The 18,685-nt window shown below is 47.3% G+C and overlaps 1 protein-coding gene across 1 annotated transcript in view; it reads left to right on the top strand.

Moving 5' to 3' along the window:
* LOC147702336 (ATP-binding cassette sub-family A member 10-like) overlaps nt 1-18,685 on the top strand; it is a 1,673,715-nt gene that overhangs the window by 106,689 nt on the left and 1,548,341 nt on the right. The window lies entirely within an intron of this gene.

Genomic DNA, 18,685 nt, shown 5'->3' with positions numbered 1-18,685 from the left:
ATGCGCCTTCGGGCGCGGCTGGGTGATGCGGCGGTCAGCGTCCAAGATGCAGGGGATGCTGGGAGTTGTGGTTCGGCTTGGCCCCCAATGCTCTCCCCACTCGGCGGCCGCGAGATTCCCAGCGGCGGCGGAGGATTACAAGGGTGCTGGCGTGACTGGTAAACTGCCTCAGAAGATGACAGTTCGTGGCAGTAGCTTAGAACCCCCGGCCAAAGTCGATCCCCGCTCTGCCGCAGAAGCGCCTCTGGACTTCCATGATCTAGAAATTCAGAAATGAATAGCTAGCAAAATTAAAAGACAAGTTTAAAAAAAAAAAATTTAAAACAACAGGGAATATTATCAAGGACCGGTGTTAAAATTATTGCAGTTTTATCAGAAGGAAACTGCCGATAAAACGGCAATAATGGTCTTGATAATACGCCCTTGTTAATTCCCATAGAACCCCATGTCAACATCATAACATGGGCTTCTATGGGAATTAACAAGGGCGTATTATCAAGACCATTATCGCTGTTTTATCAGCAGTTTCGTGCCGATAAAACAGCGATAATTTTAACAAACATTTTTACTTTGTATCTGAAGTAGAGGCTGAAAACGTGTAACAAGCATTTAAATTAGAAATGGGTTTCAGAAAGAAACGTCTATAAGACTATCACAATGCAGATTTATATTTTATAAAAATATTTATAGAAGCAAGAAAAATTATAACTGATACATTGTTCAATTTTAAAAAACATATATGTGGGTAATAAAATCTGGGGGGAAATGCATTTTTTACGTTTGTTTGATTTCAGAATGCCTTCGAATTCTAGTAAAACATTACAATAACACAGTTATCTTTCTGCAAACACATGAAATACACAAATGCTTATCTCAGAATGGTTTTTGATCATGAAATGTTGAAGACAAACCTCATAACTCCATTAGGTCCATTGCAATTTTCGGCTGATAACATATGGAGAGCAGTCAGTGGATCTGGTGTGTCCAGTTGTTTACCACCACGTGGTATAGTGTATGGGCAGGACAGTTTGTGGCGACCAGTACGTCTCATGGTTGAGATATCTGTGTAATGAGATACAACAGGGGGCAAATGAAGTTTAAAGTTATTAAAAAACATGGAGAGGGTGCTAAAATACAACATTGACCAATCAATTACATGTGAAGTGCATGGGGAGGAAGCAGCACGTGATGCACTACTTAAAAAATTATATGCGGCAGGATTAAGTGATTTGCCCAGAAACATCACCTACCAAGGCAAAATATTTAAGTTATAGGAGCTGGAAACCATGCTAAAATACACTTTTGCCGAAAACATTACTTTTTGAAATGCCAGGAGGCACATTTGTACAGTGTTGGAGAAAGGGGGGCATGTCCTTCTTAGACGCCTTAGCAATCCCACATTGTGGGACTTACTGCAGGTAACAAGAGGGGTAGTTGGCCCCCAAGGGTAACCTTGGGGGCCAACTTTCCCTCTTATTACCTCCAGTAAGTCCCCCACAGCAGGATTGCTAAGTTCTCATAGCAGGCCACCACTCTGAAAATCCACTCCCTGGCCCGCTCTTGGATGGGGATTGAAGTCACCCTCACTTCTGGGGGTCCTTTGCGGGCCAACTAGCCTGCGTCTTACCTCCAGTAAGCCCAACACAGTGGGATTGATGAAAGGTGGAGCCCCCTTTCCCCACCACTCTACAAATGAGCCTCCTGGCGCTTTCTAAGTTGTGGTATTATGTCCCCTTCATTCCTGTGAGTCCCTGGGGGTCAACTAGCCCACCAGGTACCTCCAGTATGCACCATAGAGCTGTGTTACAGAGAGGTGGTCCGAGGCCACGCCCCAGTTCTAACCACTCTGCAAATGCAGCTCCTGGTGCACTGCTGCTCGGAGGAAAGAAGTTCACTTGTGTCCTAAGGACCTCAGGACACAAGAGGACCTCATCGCCCCACCACCAGTACACCAAGAGGCGTGTTTGCAGAGTAGTGTAAAAAGGAGCGTAGGCACCAGTAGGTAACATATATATATATATGTGTGTGTGTGTATGTGTATATATTGTGTATATATATGTGTCGTGAACAAGCGGCTGTTACAGGGAAACGCATTGGGTATTACTGCCATTAAATCTCACCTTCGAAGCATTGGGCCTCAGCTTGTTGTCTTTGGAAAGTTATTGACGACATTTTGTTGGATAAATATATTCATGTATATATATATATATTACCTACTGGCTATCGCCAGTAGGTATATATAGTTAGAATTTTTTCTCTATGGGACTTTTGAAAATTCTATGTCTAATAACTTTGGCGTTTGTGGACGGAATCGGCTGAAATTTTCAGGAAAATGGCACATTTTGTTTCTGAGCAGCCCCTGAAAATTTGGTGGGGTTTCGTCAAGGGGGGGCTGAGAAAAAAGGGGGGTCCCAAAACGCGTTTTTTGCATTGAGTTTTCCATAGGGCGGTTGGACTCACTTTTAGCTCGAACGGCTGAATGGATTTGCACGAAACTTGGCAAAATTGTAGGGACTGTTAGCCCGATGTGCCTTTGCTAGGTCTCAATTTGAGAAATTAACGTTCAAACCAAGATATATATCTGTAACAGCGCTCTGGGCAGCGATCCGGTCCGCTTACTTTTCGCTTATCGGAACTTTGCGCGCAGAAAGCTGATTGGCTCTCCGGTGTCTGTCAACATTCTAAACAGTCCGGAGCGGCCGCCATCTTGTCTCTCGGTAGGATCGAGAGAGAAGAAGAGGTGGAAAACGAAAGGGGAATTTAATGAAAGGGGGCAAGGTATCCCCCTCTTGACCCCCTAGGAATGTTGTTGGGGTTATTAAAGGGTCCCGTGGGGAAAATAAAAAAAAATGATTTTTCACGGTAGAAGCGCGGCCGCGAACTGGTAGCGAAACGGGAATTCGCCATTTTGTGCTTCGTTAATTAAATTACTAGTTATAAGTGGGTGCGGGAGACGTATCCTAATCCGCTATGTTTCCTGAGGGTGGCTGAGGAGGCTGATATATGTTGATACATCTCTTCCAGCGGCTGTGCGTGAGCTTTTTTTTTTTTTTTGCTGCGTGACAGTCCGGAGCGGCCGCCATCTTGTCTCTCGGTAGGATCGAGAGAGAAGAAAAGGTGAAAAACTAAGGGGGAATTTAATGAAAGGGGGCAAGGTATCCCCCTCTTGACCCCCTAGGAATGTTGTTGGGGTTATTAAAGGGTCCCGTGGGGAAAATAAAAAAAAAATGATTTTTCACGGTAGAAGTGCTTCACGGGCCGCGAACTGGGCCGCAAACTGGTAGCGAAACGGGAATTCGCCATTTTGTGCTTCGTTAATTAACGTACTAGGTATAAGGGGGTGCGGGAGACGTATCCTAATCCCCTATGTTTCCTGAGGGTGGCTGAGGAGGCTGATATATGTTGATACATCTCTTCCAGCGGCTGCGCCATCTTGCCTTTTTTCGAATGCCACAATTTTGTCGTGCACGGCAGCCATTTTAGATGCCAGGCTGGTCCCAGGCTATCACCTAACCCTGCGGATGTAGTTTATGGCCCCAGCTGTAGAGAATTCAGACATGCCAATCCTCCTGATTCAGGCGTGTGAGTACTGATTTCAGTGCTAGTCTCCCGCCTCCCGATTTCTGCAAGCAAAAACCCGGGGGCATATTACGAACAACTAGCGATAATTTTTGTCTCTAACTTGTTTAGAGACAAAAATTATCGCCGCACATCGGCGATTTTTATCGCAGATAAACCTTGCTATTATCGCTGAAAAGTCAGCGATATTCATGTATTATCGACCTAATGCTCTTAGCCATGTTATCCACCTCCCATTGGATAACATGGCTAAGAACTGCTCAGGGCAGGTGTTAGATTTTGGAGATATTCGCGCTTAGCGCGAATATCTCCAAAAGTTGGTAATAGAAGGTAGCGATGTTAGGGACTGTTTCCAGTCGCTAACATCTTGGCACGCCACTTTGCATGTCATTAGTGATAAGTATCACTGACATGCAAAGCGGGGCCCAAGATGGTCGCTATCTCCTTTTAGCTGTCACTAACTAATTTTATCTCCGCTTTCATGGCTTTTAAAGCCAAAAAAGCGGAGATAAACCCCCTTGATAATATGCCCCACGATTCCTTGGGGTTTCAGCTGACAGGGCTTGGTATTGTGTTACATGGTAATTTTTCCATGAAACGTCAGAGGGTCGATGCAGGGGTTCTAGAAGAGGTGATAAACCATTTAAGCCTCATGAACAAGCGCATGGTCTTTTAAAGATTTATGAAGTACTCGGGGCGGCGGTGTGTGTGTGCCCTCTTTCAGGAGCGGGCGGGGGGGCACTGCCAGCAACTTGCCAGGTCAGGTAGTGTTCAACACGTGCATCACCCTTTCTCTGCCTGCTATTGCGCTCCATGCTTCGGAAAGGTAAGAAAAAGAACGTGCATTTGAGTTTGAAATGTCCGATCCTGCAGCAGCACACTTCCAAAGCCCACACATGACAATAACCCGATTCAAGGCCCCATTCACCCGTTTTAAAAAAAATAGATAACACTCCAACAAAGTAAGGTTATAAAACTTTATTAACTACTAACTTTAACGAACGGAACAAAAACTAAAAACATTTAAACATTTCTCAACACAAAAAGCAACAATGGTTAGAAGCTGTCTTTTGTGCGAATAGTCCCAAGGCAGCACAACGTGCAGAGTTCTGGACGGCACCCAGGTGATGTCGCCTGGGTGCCGCACTGGTTTAGGGATCCTACAATGCTGCTCCGAAAATTGGCGTGGGGCGTCCCGGGTGGGGCGGGGGGAGGCCTCGTCAGTAGCGGTCTGTTGTGCGAATAGTCCCAAGGCAGCACAACGTGCAGAGTTCTGGACGGCACCCAGGTGATGTCGCCTGGGTGCCGCACTGGTTTAGGGATCCTACAATGCAGCACAGAAAAACAGCGTGGGGCGTCCCGGGTGGTGCGGGGGGAGGCCTCGTCAGTAGCGGTCTGTGTCCAGTGTCACATGGCTGACACAACATGTACGACAGGCACCCAGGTGATGTCCAGTAAACTGCCGCACTGGTTTTGGTATCCTACAATGCTGCTCCGAAAATTGGCGTGCGGCGGCCCGGGGGGGGGCGTGGGGGAGCCGGCGTGAACGGGCCTCCCCAGGTGGCGGCCATCTAGCTGAGTTGCGCTCGCTCTTGCGGCCAAAGCGTCTCGCTCACCATGTTGTTGAGTTGCTCCCACTCTTGCAGTGCAGCGATAGGCGGCTGCCACATGGCTCTTAAAATGGCGGACAGCTCCTCGGTTTTAGGCCTGGTCCACTGAAATGGCCCTGGGACACTTTGGAACTCGGACGCTTGCCTGCTAGGGCTTGGGCTCCATTCTCGAAAAGCGTCCCCTCAGCCGTGAAGATTGTATAAAAGTCTTGGGGGCCCCCGACTCCCGCAGGCTTCCGGTGGGGAGCGGCTGCCATGATTGCTCGCGGAATGACCACGACGGAGCCACGAGATGGTGGTGCTCTCATGCTGACGCCAGCTTCAGTCTGAATGATCCAGAAACAAGGTGGGGCTTTCATCGTTTGGGAAAAAAAAATGTTCTAAACCAATGAAAAGTGTTATTTTTAGGTCATATGACCAAGCCTTCCATCTTTAGGAAACCAAAAGTAAAATGAACCAATGAAAAGTTTTATAAACAAGTCACATGACCTGTTATGCGGCATAGGGCTACAAAAAGCGTAGAAAATCCGTTGGCACGTGAGGCGGCGTCAGTAGCGGACCGATGTGCGAATAGGCCGAAGGCAGCACAACGGGCCGAGATCCGGATGGTACCGAGGTGGTGTCCAGCAAATTGCCGCACTGGTGTGGCCATCCTACAATGCTGCGCCGAAAGACGGCGTGTCCAGCTGAATTGCGGTCACTGTTGCGGTACAGTGACTCGAACGCGCCGAGATCCGGATGGCACCGAGGTGGTGTCCAGCAAATTGCCGCACTGGTGTGGCCATCCTACAATGCTGCGCCGAAAGACGGCGTGTCCAGCTGAATTGCGGTCACTGTTGCGGTACAGTGACTCGAACGCGCCGAGATCCGGATGGCGCCGAGCTGGTGTCCAGCAAATTGCCGTACTGGTGTGGCCATCCTACAATGCTGCGCCGAAAGACGGCGTGTTCAGCTGAGTTCCGGTCACTCTTCCGGCACAGTGACTCGAACGCGCCGAGATCCGGATGGCACCGAGGTGGTGTCCAGCAAGTGGCTGCACTGGTGTGGTCATCCTACAATGCTGCGCCGAAAGTCGGCGTGGGGTGCCCCGTTGGCTTATGAGGTGATGTCAGTAGTGGACTGATGTGTGAATAGGTCGGAACCAGCACAAGGCGCCAAGATCCGAATGGCAAGTCCTGGATGTTGAGTGCCTCAGTTGAGATTTCTGAGCAGTGCTTGTAGGACTGTCTGAAGCTTATTTGCACCTGCTGCAGCTTCACTATTGCCCTGGTGTGGCCAAAGGTGGCACATGACATAGGCGGCCGGCTCCCGAGGTCCGGCGGAACTTTTTTCCTTTTCCTTTCTGCTTCTTTTCCTACAATGCGTTTCATCTGAAGACACGACCAGGTCCCTGAAAGTGTGCAGGGGGACGCTATTGATTGAATGAAAATGGCGGCTTGACACAAAGCTGACTCAAGCGTTACTGTTGGTGCTATATAGACAAAAATTGGTTTTCAGTTTGTACATTCTTTAGGTTTTTTTTTTCCATCCAAGTCTGATTGAGAGTTTGTAGAAAAATGGCTTCAGATTTTCCACATACTACTCTTCAACATTCTTCCTAAATGTAACAATGTGAAACTCACTAGGAGAATGGCTGTTTCTGTTTCTTTTCAAAATGCTGCCACCAATATTTTCTGAATGGAAGACACCATCTTGTAGCATAAAGGGCCGAAAGGGGTTCTGGTCTGGCCGATGGTTGGTGGAGACATTTTGACTATATCTTGGACCTGCCCGGCCTCGCCCAAAATGGCGCCGGTATAAATGGGACTCGTAACTCCTTGCCCGCAAATGTATATCTAGAAAATGTTATTGTAAGTGGCCCTGTCGTATTTTAATTACAAAATGTACGTCCACCGATTCCGCAACTGTTAGACACCTTTGTTCTTGCAACCTAATGGCCCGCTCGTTACGTTCTTCTACAGTGTAAATGTCTCCTCATCATATACGATTTCAGTTTGCTCCGTGGCCGGCCCACGTGGTTATAGGCCCGTATTTGTATACTGACATTTTCACAATAAAGGTTTTTAAAACAAAACACGGTAGTAGTATTTACATTTGTAAAGTTTTTACTTTTAGTGACTGTTTTCGAATCAGTAAAAGGCAAGTGAAATAAAGCAGTCCAATTACATGACGGATAAAAGGTATAATATGTAGGAACGCAGTAAAGATAAATGGTCAAGGCCAGTTGTGTTTTTCATGTCTGCAACATAAAGTGATCGATAAGAATCTGATAATCAGGCGTATCGGCGACTAAGACAGCAGGCCGAATCTCTTTTACTCAACGGCTCCGTCATGGAAGGAAGAAACGCCCTTTTTCTCGAAAAAGGAATATATTTTACTTGCAAGACAGTTGTAAATTTTCCGGGAAAGTACATTAGCCTGGAATATTAAAACAAATGTATGAAAAAAAAATATTGTTCGAAAATAATAAAAAGCGTAATTTTTAGGTCATATGACCAAGCTTTTCATCATTAAATTAAGAAAAGTAAAATGAACCAATGAAAAGTTTTATTAACAAGTCACATGACCTGTTATGCTTACGTTACGCGCTGCGCGCCGCGCCTCGGATCACTTCCGGGTGCGCTAACGCGGCGTGTCATAAAACGCATTACGCGACAACGTAGGTCAAGAATATAGTCTAAATGTCTCCACCAACCAGCGTTCAGAACACAACCCCTTTCAGCAGTCCAAAAAGTTCTGTTAAATGACAACAGAGGGGACAGGCAACAAGAACCATCAGTCAAAGAGGGGAGGGCAAGTTCTTCTCTTCCGGTTCATGTTGGGGCGCTACCGGAACTGATCGAATTGGTAGTCTATAGTGTTTCTGGATGTTTCAGACTAAAGCTGGCGTCAGCATGAGACCACTACCATCTCGTAGCTCCGTCGTGGCCATTCCACGAGCAATCATGGCAGCCGCTCCCCACCAGAAGCCTGCGGGAGTCGGAGGCCCCCAAGACTTTTGTAGAATCTTCACGGCTGAGGGGACGCTTTTCGAGAATGGGACCCAAGCCCTAGCAGACAAGCGTCCGAGTTCCAAGGTGTCCCAGGGCCATTTTAGTGGACCAGGCCCAAAACCGAAGAGCCGGCCGCCATTTTGAGAGTCCTGTGGCAGCCGCCTATCGCTGCACCGCAAGAGCGGGCGCATCTCAACTACATGGTGAGCGAGACGCTGTAGTCGCAAGAGCGGGCGGTAAACAGCTGAATGGCGGAAGAGGCACAGTGTAGCAAAAGCGGGCGGAATGGCAACTAAAACGATAAAGGGGCGCCCCACTACAGCTTGTCTTCAGGTCAAACGGATTGTGGGACAAGGTCCAGAATTGAAGAGTCATCAAAAGGCAAAAAGTTCCGCCGGACCCCGGGAGCCGGCCGCCTATGTCGGGGGCGATCTCAGGCTACACCAGTGCTATAAGACTTGGGGAGGGTGTCGGAGCCAAGCGTCTTCTCCGAGTCCATGGCCATCACACCGCCCCTCAGGGGCCTCCGTCAAGCTGTTTAGGAAGGTAACATATCACATTGTTTTCTAATGCAGTCAGGTCCACAAACGACACTCACTTACTTTGAGAATAGTGAAGCTGCAGTAGATGGAAATAAGCTTCAGACAGTGTTACAAGCACTGCTCAGAACTCTTAACTATGGCACCCAACATCCAGAACTTATGCTATTTGAGAATGGTAGTGACATCGAAGCATCTCAGGGACCAAAACCATTAACGTACTTTCACGTATGAAAATCTTACTTGGGGAGGGGGCAGGAGCGAAGCGCCCCCTCCCAGTCAGCGCCACCACACCGTATGTTGAAAATCTGAAGCCATCGTTCTACAAAGTCAACCAAACTTGGATTGAAAAATCTAGAAAAATGTACAAACTGAAAACCAGTTTTGGTCTGCATAGCATCAGTAGCAACGCTTGAGTCAGCTTTGTGTCAAGCCGCCATTTTGATTCAACAAAGCACAGGCATTGAAAAAGGCTGAAATTCAGAACTCTAAACTATGGCACCCAACATCCAGGAGCTTGCCATCCGGATCTTGGAGCCTTGTGCTGTTTTCGTTCTATTCACACATCGGTCCACTACTGACATCATCTTATAAACCAACGTTATGTAAATAGTTTTTTAATAAAATGTTTTACCCTGTTTCTTTGCTGGTGTGTTGTCTACATTTTTAATATTTGCATAGGGTTTGTCGTTATTTTGGGCGGGGTGGGTGATGGAGCCGAGCTGTCTTGCAGCCCTCATGGTGTGGAGCTCAGTTCATGTCACTATTTTCGTATTTCTCATGAAGGGTTGTTCCTAATATTTCTATTTTAGCGAGTCAAAAAGAGATCCAATTAGTGGCCTACTGATTTTGCTCGATTACTTTTATTTTTTTACACGATTTTTCACTATCTGCAAAGACTAAACAGAGTATTGCGCCTTTGTGCTTGTTTGTAAATAGAGAATGATCCAAAGAGAACCAATTCTAAAACAGTAAATGCTTGGACAACAATCAATCAAATGGAGAGACAAGGAGGCACGACGGATTACAACGGGGGTAAAGGCCTGCGTTAACTACCCTTCAGTATCTGCAAAGAGAGAGTACTACTAAGGCAAAAGAGGGGGGGGGGGGTGCACCATTCAAATCACATCAGCGTGCATAAATACGAAAATGTTTTTATCTATCACGTACTTGACATTTTAAAGCTTTTCATATTTGCTATTAAAAAACCAATGAAATTCACAGAAAAAACCATAGGTTATAGTGGATATATAGTTAGGAATTTGCATTTACAAAACCTTGAAAATTCAATGAAAAAACCATAGGTTATAGGCCATATATAGTTAGGAATTCGCATTTACAAAACCTTATTTTACTCGCATCTATGGTTTTTTCATTGAATATATATATATATATATATATATATATATATATATATATATATATATATATATATATATATATATATACATATATATATACATATATATACATATATATACATATATATACATATATATACATATATATATATATATATATATATATATATATATATATATATATATATATATATATATATATATATATATATCTGTACTACTATTATAAAGAGAGAACTTGCACCTTTTGGCCAGGTAAACTCAGGAACCACAGCGCCAAGCTACACACCCGATACATCTATGAAAATGTCAGGGTGTGTAGATGGACATAGGCTATATAAATTTTTAAAAAAGTGATTTTAAAAAATTACGTTTGTAAACAAAGTAGTCCCCTGAAAGTAGCGCCGGCTGGGACCTAGCGCTGGCCGCGATGCGACGTGCATGATGACGACGAAGGAGGAGGGCGGTGCAGTGACGAGCGGCTGTGCAGTGAGGAGCGGCGGCACAGGTAAGGAAAGGGAAAGTGAGACTGTGATGCAGGGGGAGGGAAGAAGGAGGCAGCAGTAAATGAAAATGTCGGGCGGGAGGGGGGCGCGAGTGAGTCTGGGCGGGAGGGGGGCGTGAGTGAGTCTGGGCGGGAGGGGGGCGTGAGGGAGTCGGGGCAGGAGGGAGTCGCTGCGGGAGGGGGCGGGCGGGAGCGGGTGTACTGCCCCCAGCCCCTTTCTGCCCGAGGCAACCCTGGGGCGGGCTGCTAGTATATATATATATACATATATACATATATATATATATATGCAATATCTCGCAGCGCTCCACCACTCAGGTAAAAAACAAGGCATGGACCACTTCGTTGTAGCATACAATTTAATCGCCCCAACAGCTAGTCATGACGCGTTTCGGCCGTCCCTGCGGCCTTGGTCATATATAAATACATATATATTATCCCGAAATGTGTGCTGCAATCAGTATTGACATTTTGTCTATGTCTATGATTCAATATATTTTGCATGTGACCTTGTTCCACCAATGATGTAACATTAAGACCAGCATTTGCACTTTAACAGCTGCCTCCTCCCTAGCATGCGTCATGTGATCAAGGCCTCCGTGAAGGCCGAAACGTCATGCTGAGGTGTGCCGCCTTCCCAACCGAATAAAATACACTGCTCACCTGCACTTGGGTCTCCTCTCTTCTTCTGCTGCGCTGCGGTATCCAGGATTGGGCTCCAGGCGAGAGCAAGCAGGGATTGTCTCATATATATATATATTACCTACTGGCTATCGCCAGTAGGTATATATAGTTAGAATTTTTTCCCTATGGGACTTTTGAAAATTCTATGTCTAATAACTTTGGCGTTTGTGGACGGAATCGGCTGAAATTTTCAGGAAAATGGCACATTTTGTTTCTGAGCAGCCCCTGAAAATTTGGTGGGGTTTCGTCAAGGGGGGGCTGAGAAAAAAGGGGGGTCCCAAAACGCGTTTTTCCCATTCATTTTTCCATAGGGCGGTTGGACTCACTTTTAGCTCGAACGGCTGAATGGATTTGCACGAAACTTGGCAAAATTGTAGGGACTGTTAGCCCGATGTGCCTTTGCTAGGTCTCAATATATGTGCTCCAGTAGTTTTTGAGAAATTAACGTTCAAACCAAGATATATATCTGTAACAGCGCTCTGGGCAGCGATCCGGTCCGCTTACTTTTCGCTTATCGGAACTTTGCGCGCAGAAAGCTGATTGGCTCTCCGGTGTCTGTCAACATTCTAAACAGTCCGGAGCGGACGCCATCTTGTCTCTCGGTAGGATCGAGAGAGAAGAAGAGGTGGAAAACGAAGGGGGAATTTAATGAAAGGGGGCAAGGTATCCCCCTCTTGACCCCCTAGGAATGTTGTTGGGGTTATTAAAGGGTCCCGTGGGGAAAATAAAAAAAAAATGATTTTTCACGGTAGAAGCGCGGCCGCGAACTGGTAGCGAAACGGGAATTCGCCATTTTGTGCTTCGTAAATTAAATTACTAGTTATAAGTGGGTGCGGGAGACGTATCCTAATCCCCTATGTTTCCTGAGGGTGGGTGAGGAGGCTGATATATGTTGATACATCTCTTCCAGCGGCTGTGCGTGAGCTTTTTTTCTTTTTTTTGCTGCGTGACAGTCCGGAGCGGCCGCCATCTTGTCTCTCGGTAGGATCGAGAGAGAAGAAAAGGTGAAAAACTAAGGGGGAATTTAATGAAAGGGGGCAAGGTATCCCCCTCTTGACCCCCTAGGAATGTTGTTGGGGTTATTAAAGGGTCCCGTGGGGAAAATAAAAAAAAAATGATTTTTCACGGTAGAAGCGCTTCACGGGCCGCGAACTGGGCCGCAAACTGGTAGCGAAACGGGAATTCGCCATTTTGTGCTTCGTTAATTAAAGTACTAGGTATAAGGGGGTGCGGGAGACATATCCTAATCCCCTATGTTTCCTGAGGGTGGCTGAGGAGGCTGATATATGTTGATACATCTCTTCCAGCGGCTGCGCCATCTTGCCTTTTTTCGAATGCCACAATTTTGTCGTGCACGGCAGCCATTTTAGATGCCAGGCTGGTTCCAGGCTATCACCTAACCCTGCGGATGTAGTTTATGGCCCCAGCTGTAGAGAATTCAGACATGCCAATCCTCCTGATTCAGGCGTGTGAGTACTGATTTCAGTGCTAGTCTCCCGCCTCCCGATTTCTGCAAGCAAAAACCCGGGGGCATATTACGAACAACTAGCGATAATTTTTGTCTCTAACTTGTTTAGAGACAAAAATTATCGCCGCACATCGGCGATTTTTATCGCAGATAAACCTTGCTATTATCGCAGAAAAGTCAGCGATATTCATGTATTATCGACCTAATGCTCTTAGCCATGTTATCCACCTCCCATTGGATAACATGGCTAAGAACTGCTCAGGGCAGGTGTTAGATTTTGGAGATATTCGCGCTTAGCGCGAATATCTCCAAAAGTTGGTAATAGAAGGTAGCGATGTTAGGGACTGTTTCCAGTCGCTAACATCTTGGCACGCCACTTTGCATGTCATTAGTGATAAGTATCACTGACATGCAAAGCGGGGCCCAAGATGGTCGCTATCTCCTTTTAGCTGTCACTAACTGGTGTTAGCGACAGCTTGATAATAGGGAAATAATTTTATCTCCGCTTTCATGGTTTTTAAAGCCAAAAAAGCGGAGATAAACCCCCTTGATAATATGCCCCACGATTCCTTGGGGGTCTCAGCTGACAGGGCTTGGTATTGTGTTACATGGTAATTTTTCCATGAAACGTCAGAGGGTCGATGCAGGGGTTCTAGAAGAGGTGATAAACCATTTAAGCCTCATGAACAAGCGCATGGTCTTTTAAAGATTTGTGAAGTACTCGGGGCGGCGGTGTGTGTGTGCCCTCTTTCAGGAGCGGGCGGGGGGGCACTGCCAGCAACTTGCCAGGTCAGGTAGTGTTCAACACGTGCATCACCCTTTCTCTGCCTGCTATTGCGCTCCATGCTTCGGAAAGGTAAGAAAAAGAACGTGCATTTGAGTTTGAAATGTCCGATCCTGCAGCAGCACACTTCCAAAGCCCACACATGACAATAACCCGATTCAAGGCCCCATTCACCCGTTTTTAAAAAAATAGATAACACTCCAACAAAGTAAGGTTATAAAACTTTATTAACTACTAACTTTAACAAACGGAACAAAAACTAAAAACATTTAAACATTTCTCAACACAAAAAGCAACAATGGTTAGAAGCTGTCTTTTGTGCGAATAGTCCCAAGGCAGCACAACGTGCAGAGTTCTGGACGGCACCCAGGTGATGTCGCCTGGGTGCCGCACTGGTTTAGGGATCCTACAATGCTGCTCCGAAAATTGGCGTGGGGCGTCCCGGGTGGGGCGGGGGGAGGCCTCGTCAGTAGCGGTCTGTTGTGCGAATAGTCCCAAGGCAGCACAACGTGCAGAGTTTTGGACGGCACCCAGGTGATGTCGCCTGGGTGCCGCACTGGTTTAGGGATCCTACAATGCAGCACAGAAAAACAGCGTGGGGCGTCCCGGGTGGTGCGGGGGGAGGCCTCGTCAGTAGCGGTTTGTGTCCAGTGTCACATGGCTGACACAACATGTACGACAGGCACCCAGGTGATGTCCAGTAAACTGCCGCACTGGTTTTGGTATCCTACAATGCTGCTCCGAAAATTGGCGTGCGGCGGCTCGGGGGGGGGCGTGGGGGAGCCGGCGTGAACGGGCCTCCCCAGGTGGCGGCCATCTAGCTGAGTTGCGCTCGCTCTTGCGGCCACAGCGTCTCGCTCACCATGTTGTTGAGTTGCTCCCACTCTTGCAGTGCAGCGATAGGCGGCTGCCACATGGCTCTTAAAATGGCGGACAGCTCCTCGGTTTTAGGCCTGGTCCACTGAAATGGCCCTGGGACACTTTGGAACTCGGACGCTTGCCTGCTAGGGCTTGGGCTCCATTCTCGAAAAGCGTCCGCTCAGCCGTGAAGATTGTATAAAAGTCTTGGGGGCCCCCGACTCCCGCAGGCTTCCGGTGGGGAGCGGCTGCCATGATTGCTCGCGGAATGACCACGACGGAGCCACGAGATGGTGGTGCTCTCATGCTGACGCCAGCTTCAGTCTGAATGATCCAGAAACAAGGTGGGGCTTTCATCGTTTGGGAAAAAAAAATGTTCTAAACCAATGAAAAGTGTTATTTTTAGGTCATATGACCAAGCCTTCCATCTTTAGGAAACCAAAAGTAAAATGAACCAATGAAAAGTTTTATAAACAAGTCACATGACCTGTTATGCGACATAGGGCTACAAAAAGCGTAGAAAATCCGTTGGCACGTGAGGCGGCGTCAGTAGCGGACCGATGTGCGAATAGGCCGAAGGCAGCACAACGGGCCGAGATCCGGATGGTACCGAGGTGGTGTCCAGCAAATTGCCGCACTGGTGTGGCCATCCTACAATGCTGCGCCGAAAGACGGCGTGTCCAGCTGAATTGCGGTCACTGTTGCGGTACAGTGACTCGAACGCGCCGAGATCCGGATGGCACCGAGGTGGTGTCCAGCAAATTGCCGCACTGGTGTGGCCATCCTACAATGCTGCGCCGAAAGACGGCGTGTCCAGCTGAATTGCGGTCACTGTTGCGGTACAGTGACTCGAACGCGCCGAGATCCGGATGGCGCCGAGGTGGTGTCCAGCAAATTGCCGTACTGGTGTGGCCATCCTACAATGCTGCGCCGAAAGACGGCGTGTTCAGCTGAGTTCCGGTCACTCTTCCGGCACAGTGACTCGAACGCGCTGAGATCCGGATGGCACCGAGGTGGTGTCCAGCAAGTGGCTGCACTGGTGTGGCCATCCTACAATGCTGCGCCGAAAGTCGGCGTGGGGTGCCCCGTTGGCTTATGAGGTGATGTCAGTAGTGGACTGATGTGTGAATAGGTCGGAACCAGCACAAGGCGCCAAGATCCGAATGGCAAGTCCTGGATGTTGAGTGCCTCAGTTGAGATTTCTGAGCAGTGCTTGTAGGACTGTCTGAAGCTTATTTGCACCTGCTGCAGCTTCACTAGGTCCGGCGGAACTTTTTGCCTTTTCCTTTCTGCTTCTTTTCCTACAATGCGTTTCATCTGAAGACACGACCAGGTCCCTGAATGTGTGCAGGGGGACGCTATTGATTGAATGAACGCGCCGAGATCTGGATGGCACCGAGGTGGTGTCCAGCAAATTGCCGCACTGGTGTGGCCATCCTACAATGCTGCGCCGAAAGTCGGCGTGGGGTGCCCCGTTGGTTTATGAGGTGATGTCAGTAGTGGACCGATGTGTGAATAGGTCGGAACCAGCACAAGGCGCCCTGCACTGTTGAGCCTTTTTCAATGCCTGTTTTTTGTTGTTTCCCCTCCATCAAAAACAAAACAAAAATACAAGGCGCCAAGATCCGAATGGCAAGTCCTGGATGTTGAGTGCCTCAGTTGAGAGTTCTGAGCAGTGCTTGTAAGACTGTCTGAAGCTTATTTGCACCTGCTGCAGCTTCACTAGGTCCGGCGGAACTTTTTTCCTTTTCCTTTCTGCTTCTTTTCCTACAATGCGTTTCATCTGAAGACACGACCAGGTCCCTGAATGTGTGCAGGGGGACGCTATTGATTGAATGAAAATGGCGGCTTGACACAAAGCTGACTCAAGCGTTACTGTTGGTGCTATACAGACAAAAATTGGTTTTCAGTTTGTACATTCTTCAGGTTTTTTTTTTCCATCCAAGTCTGATTGAGAGTTTGTAGAAAAATGGCTTCAGATTTTCCACATACTACTCTTCAACATTCTTCCTAAATGTAACAATGTGAAACTCACTAGGAGAACGGCTGTTTCTGTTTCCTTTCAAAATGCTGCCACCAATATTTTCTGAATGGAAGACACCATCTTGTAGCATAAAGGGCCGAAAGGGGTTTTGGTCTGGCCGATGGTTGGTGGAGACATTTTGACTATATCTTGGACCTGCCCGGCCTCGCCCAAAATGGCGCCGGTATAAATGGGACTCGTAACTCTTTGCCCGCAAATGTATATCTAGAAAATGTTATTGTAAGTGGCCCTGTCGTATTTTAATTACAAAATGTACGTCCACCGATTCCGCAACTGTTAGACACCTTTGTTCTTGTCACCTAATGGCCCGCTCGTTACGTTCTTCTACAGTGTAAATGTCTCCTCATCATATACGATTTCAGTTTGCTCCGTGGCCGGCCCACTTGGTTATAGGCCCGTATTTGTATACTGACATTTTCACAATAAAGGTTTTTAAAACAAAACACGGTAGTAGTATTTTCATTTGTAAAGTTTTTACTTTTAGTGACTGTTTTCGAATCAGTAAAAGGCAAGTGAAATAAAGCAGTCCAATTACATGACGGATAAAAGGTATAATATGTAGGAACGCAGTAAAGATAAATGGTCAAGGGCAGTTGTGTTTTTCATGTCTGCAACATAAAGTGATCGATAAGAATCTGATAATCAGGCGTATCGGCGACTAAGACAGCAGGCCGAATCTCTTTTACTCAACGGCTCCGTCATGGAAGGAAGAAACGCCCTTTTTCTCGAAAAAGGAATATATTTTACTTGCAAGACAGTTGTAAATTTTCCGGGAAAGTACATTAGCCTGGAATATTATAACATATGTTTGAAAAAAAAATATTGTTCGAAAATAATAAAAAGCGTAATTTTTAGGTCATATGACCAAGCTTTTCATCATTAAATTAACAAAAGTAAAATGAACCAATGAAAAGTTTTATTAACAAGTCACATGACCTGTTATGCTTACGTTACGCGCTGCGCGCCGCGCCTCGGATCACTTCCGGGTGCGCTAACGCGGCGTGTCATAAAACGCATTACGCGACAACGTAGGTCAAGAATATAGTCTAAATGTCTCCACCAACCAGCGTTCAGAACACAACCCCTTTCAGCAGTCCAAAAAGTTCTGTTAAATGACAACAGAGGGGACAGGCAACAAGAACCATCAGTCAAAGAGGGGAGGGCAAGTTCTTCTCTTCCGGGTCATGTTGGGGCGCTACCGGAACTGATCGAATTGGTAGTCTACAGTGTTTCTGGATGTTTCAGACTAAAGCTGGCGTCAGCATGAGACCACTACCATCTCGTAGCTCCGTCGTGGCCATTCCACGAGCAATCATGGCAGCCGCTCCCCACCAGAAGCCTGCGGGAGTCGGAGGCCCCCAAGACTTTTGTAGAATCTTCACGGCTGAGGGGACGCTTTTCGAGAATGGGACCCAAGCCCTAGCAGACAAGCGTCCGAGTTCCAAGGTGTCCCAGGGCCATTTTAGTGGACCAGGCCCAAAACCGAAGAGCCGGCCGCCATTTTGAGAGTCCTGTGGCAGCCGCCTATCGCTGCACCGCAAGAGCGGGCGCATCTCAACTACATGGTGAGCGAGACGCTGTAGTCGCAAGAGCGGGCGGTAAACAGCTGAATGGCGGAAGAGGCACAGTGTAGCAAAAGCGGGCGGAATGGCAACTAAAACGATAAAGGGGCGCCCCACTACAGCTTGTCTTCAGGTCAAACGGATTGTGGGACAAGGTCCAGAATTGAAGAGTCATCAAAAGGCAAAAAGTTCCGCCGGACCCCGGGAGCCGGCCGCCTATGTCGGGGGCGATCTCAGGCTACACCAGTGCTATAAGACTTGGGGAGGGTGTCGGAGCCAAGCGTCTTCTCCGAGTCCATGGCCATCACACCGCCCCTCAGGGGCCTCCGTCAAGCTGTTTAGGAAGGTAACATATCACATTGTTTTCTAATGCAGTCAGGTCCACAAACGACACTCACTTACTTTGAGAATAGTGAAGCTGCAGTAGGTGGAAATAAGCTTCAGACAGTGTTACAAGCACTGCTCAGAACTCTTAACTATGGCACCCAACATCCAGAACTTATGCTATTTGAGAATGGTAGTGACATCGAAGCATCTCAGGGACCAAAACCATTAACGTACTTTCACGTATGAAAATCTTACTTGGGGAGGGGGCAGGAGCGAAGCGCCCCCTCCCAGTCAGCGCCACCACACCGTATGTTGAAAATCTGAAGCCATCGTTCTACAAAGTCAACCAAACTTGGATTGAAAAATCTAGA

The sequence above is a fragment of the Lissotriton vulgaris genome, chromosome 7 (assembly GCF_964263255.1).
Source record: "Lissotriton vulgaris chromosome 7, aLisVul1.2, whole genome shotgun sequence".
NCBI lineage: Eukaryota > Metazoa > Chordata > Amphibia > Caudata > Salamandridae > Lissotriton > Lissotriton vulgaris.
This window is presented reverse-complemented; position numbering and strand designations above follow the sequence as displayed.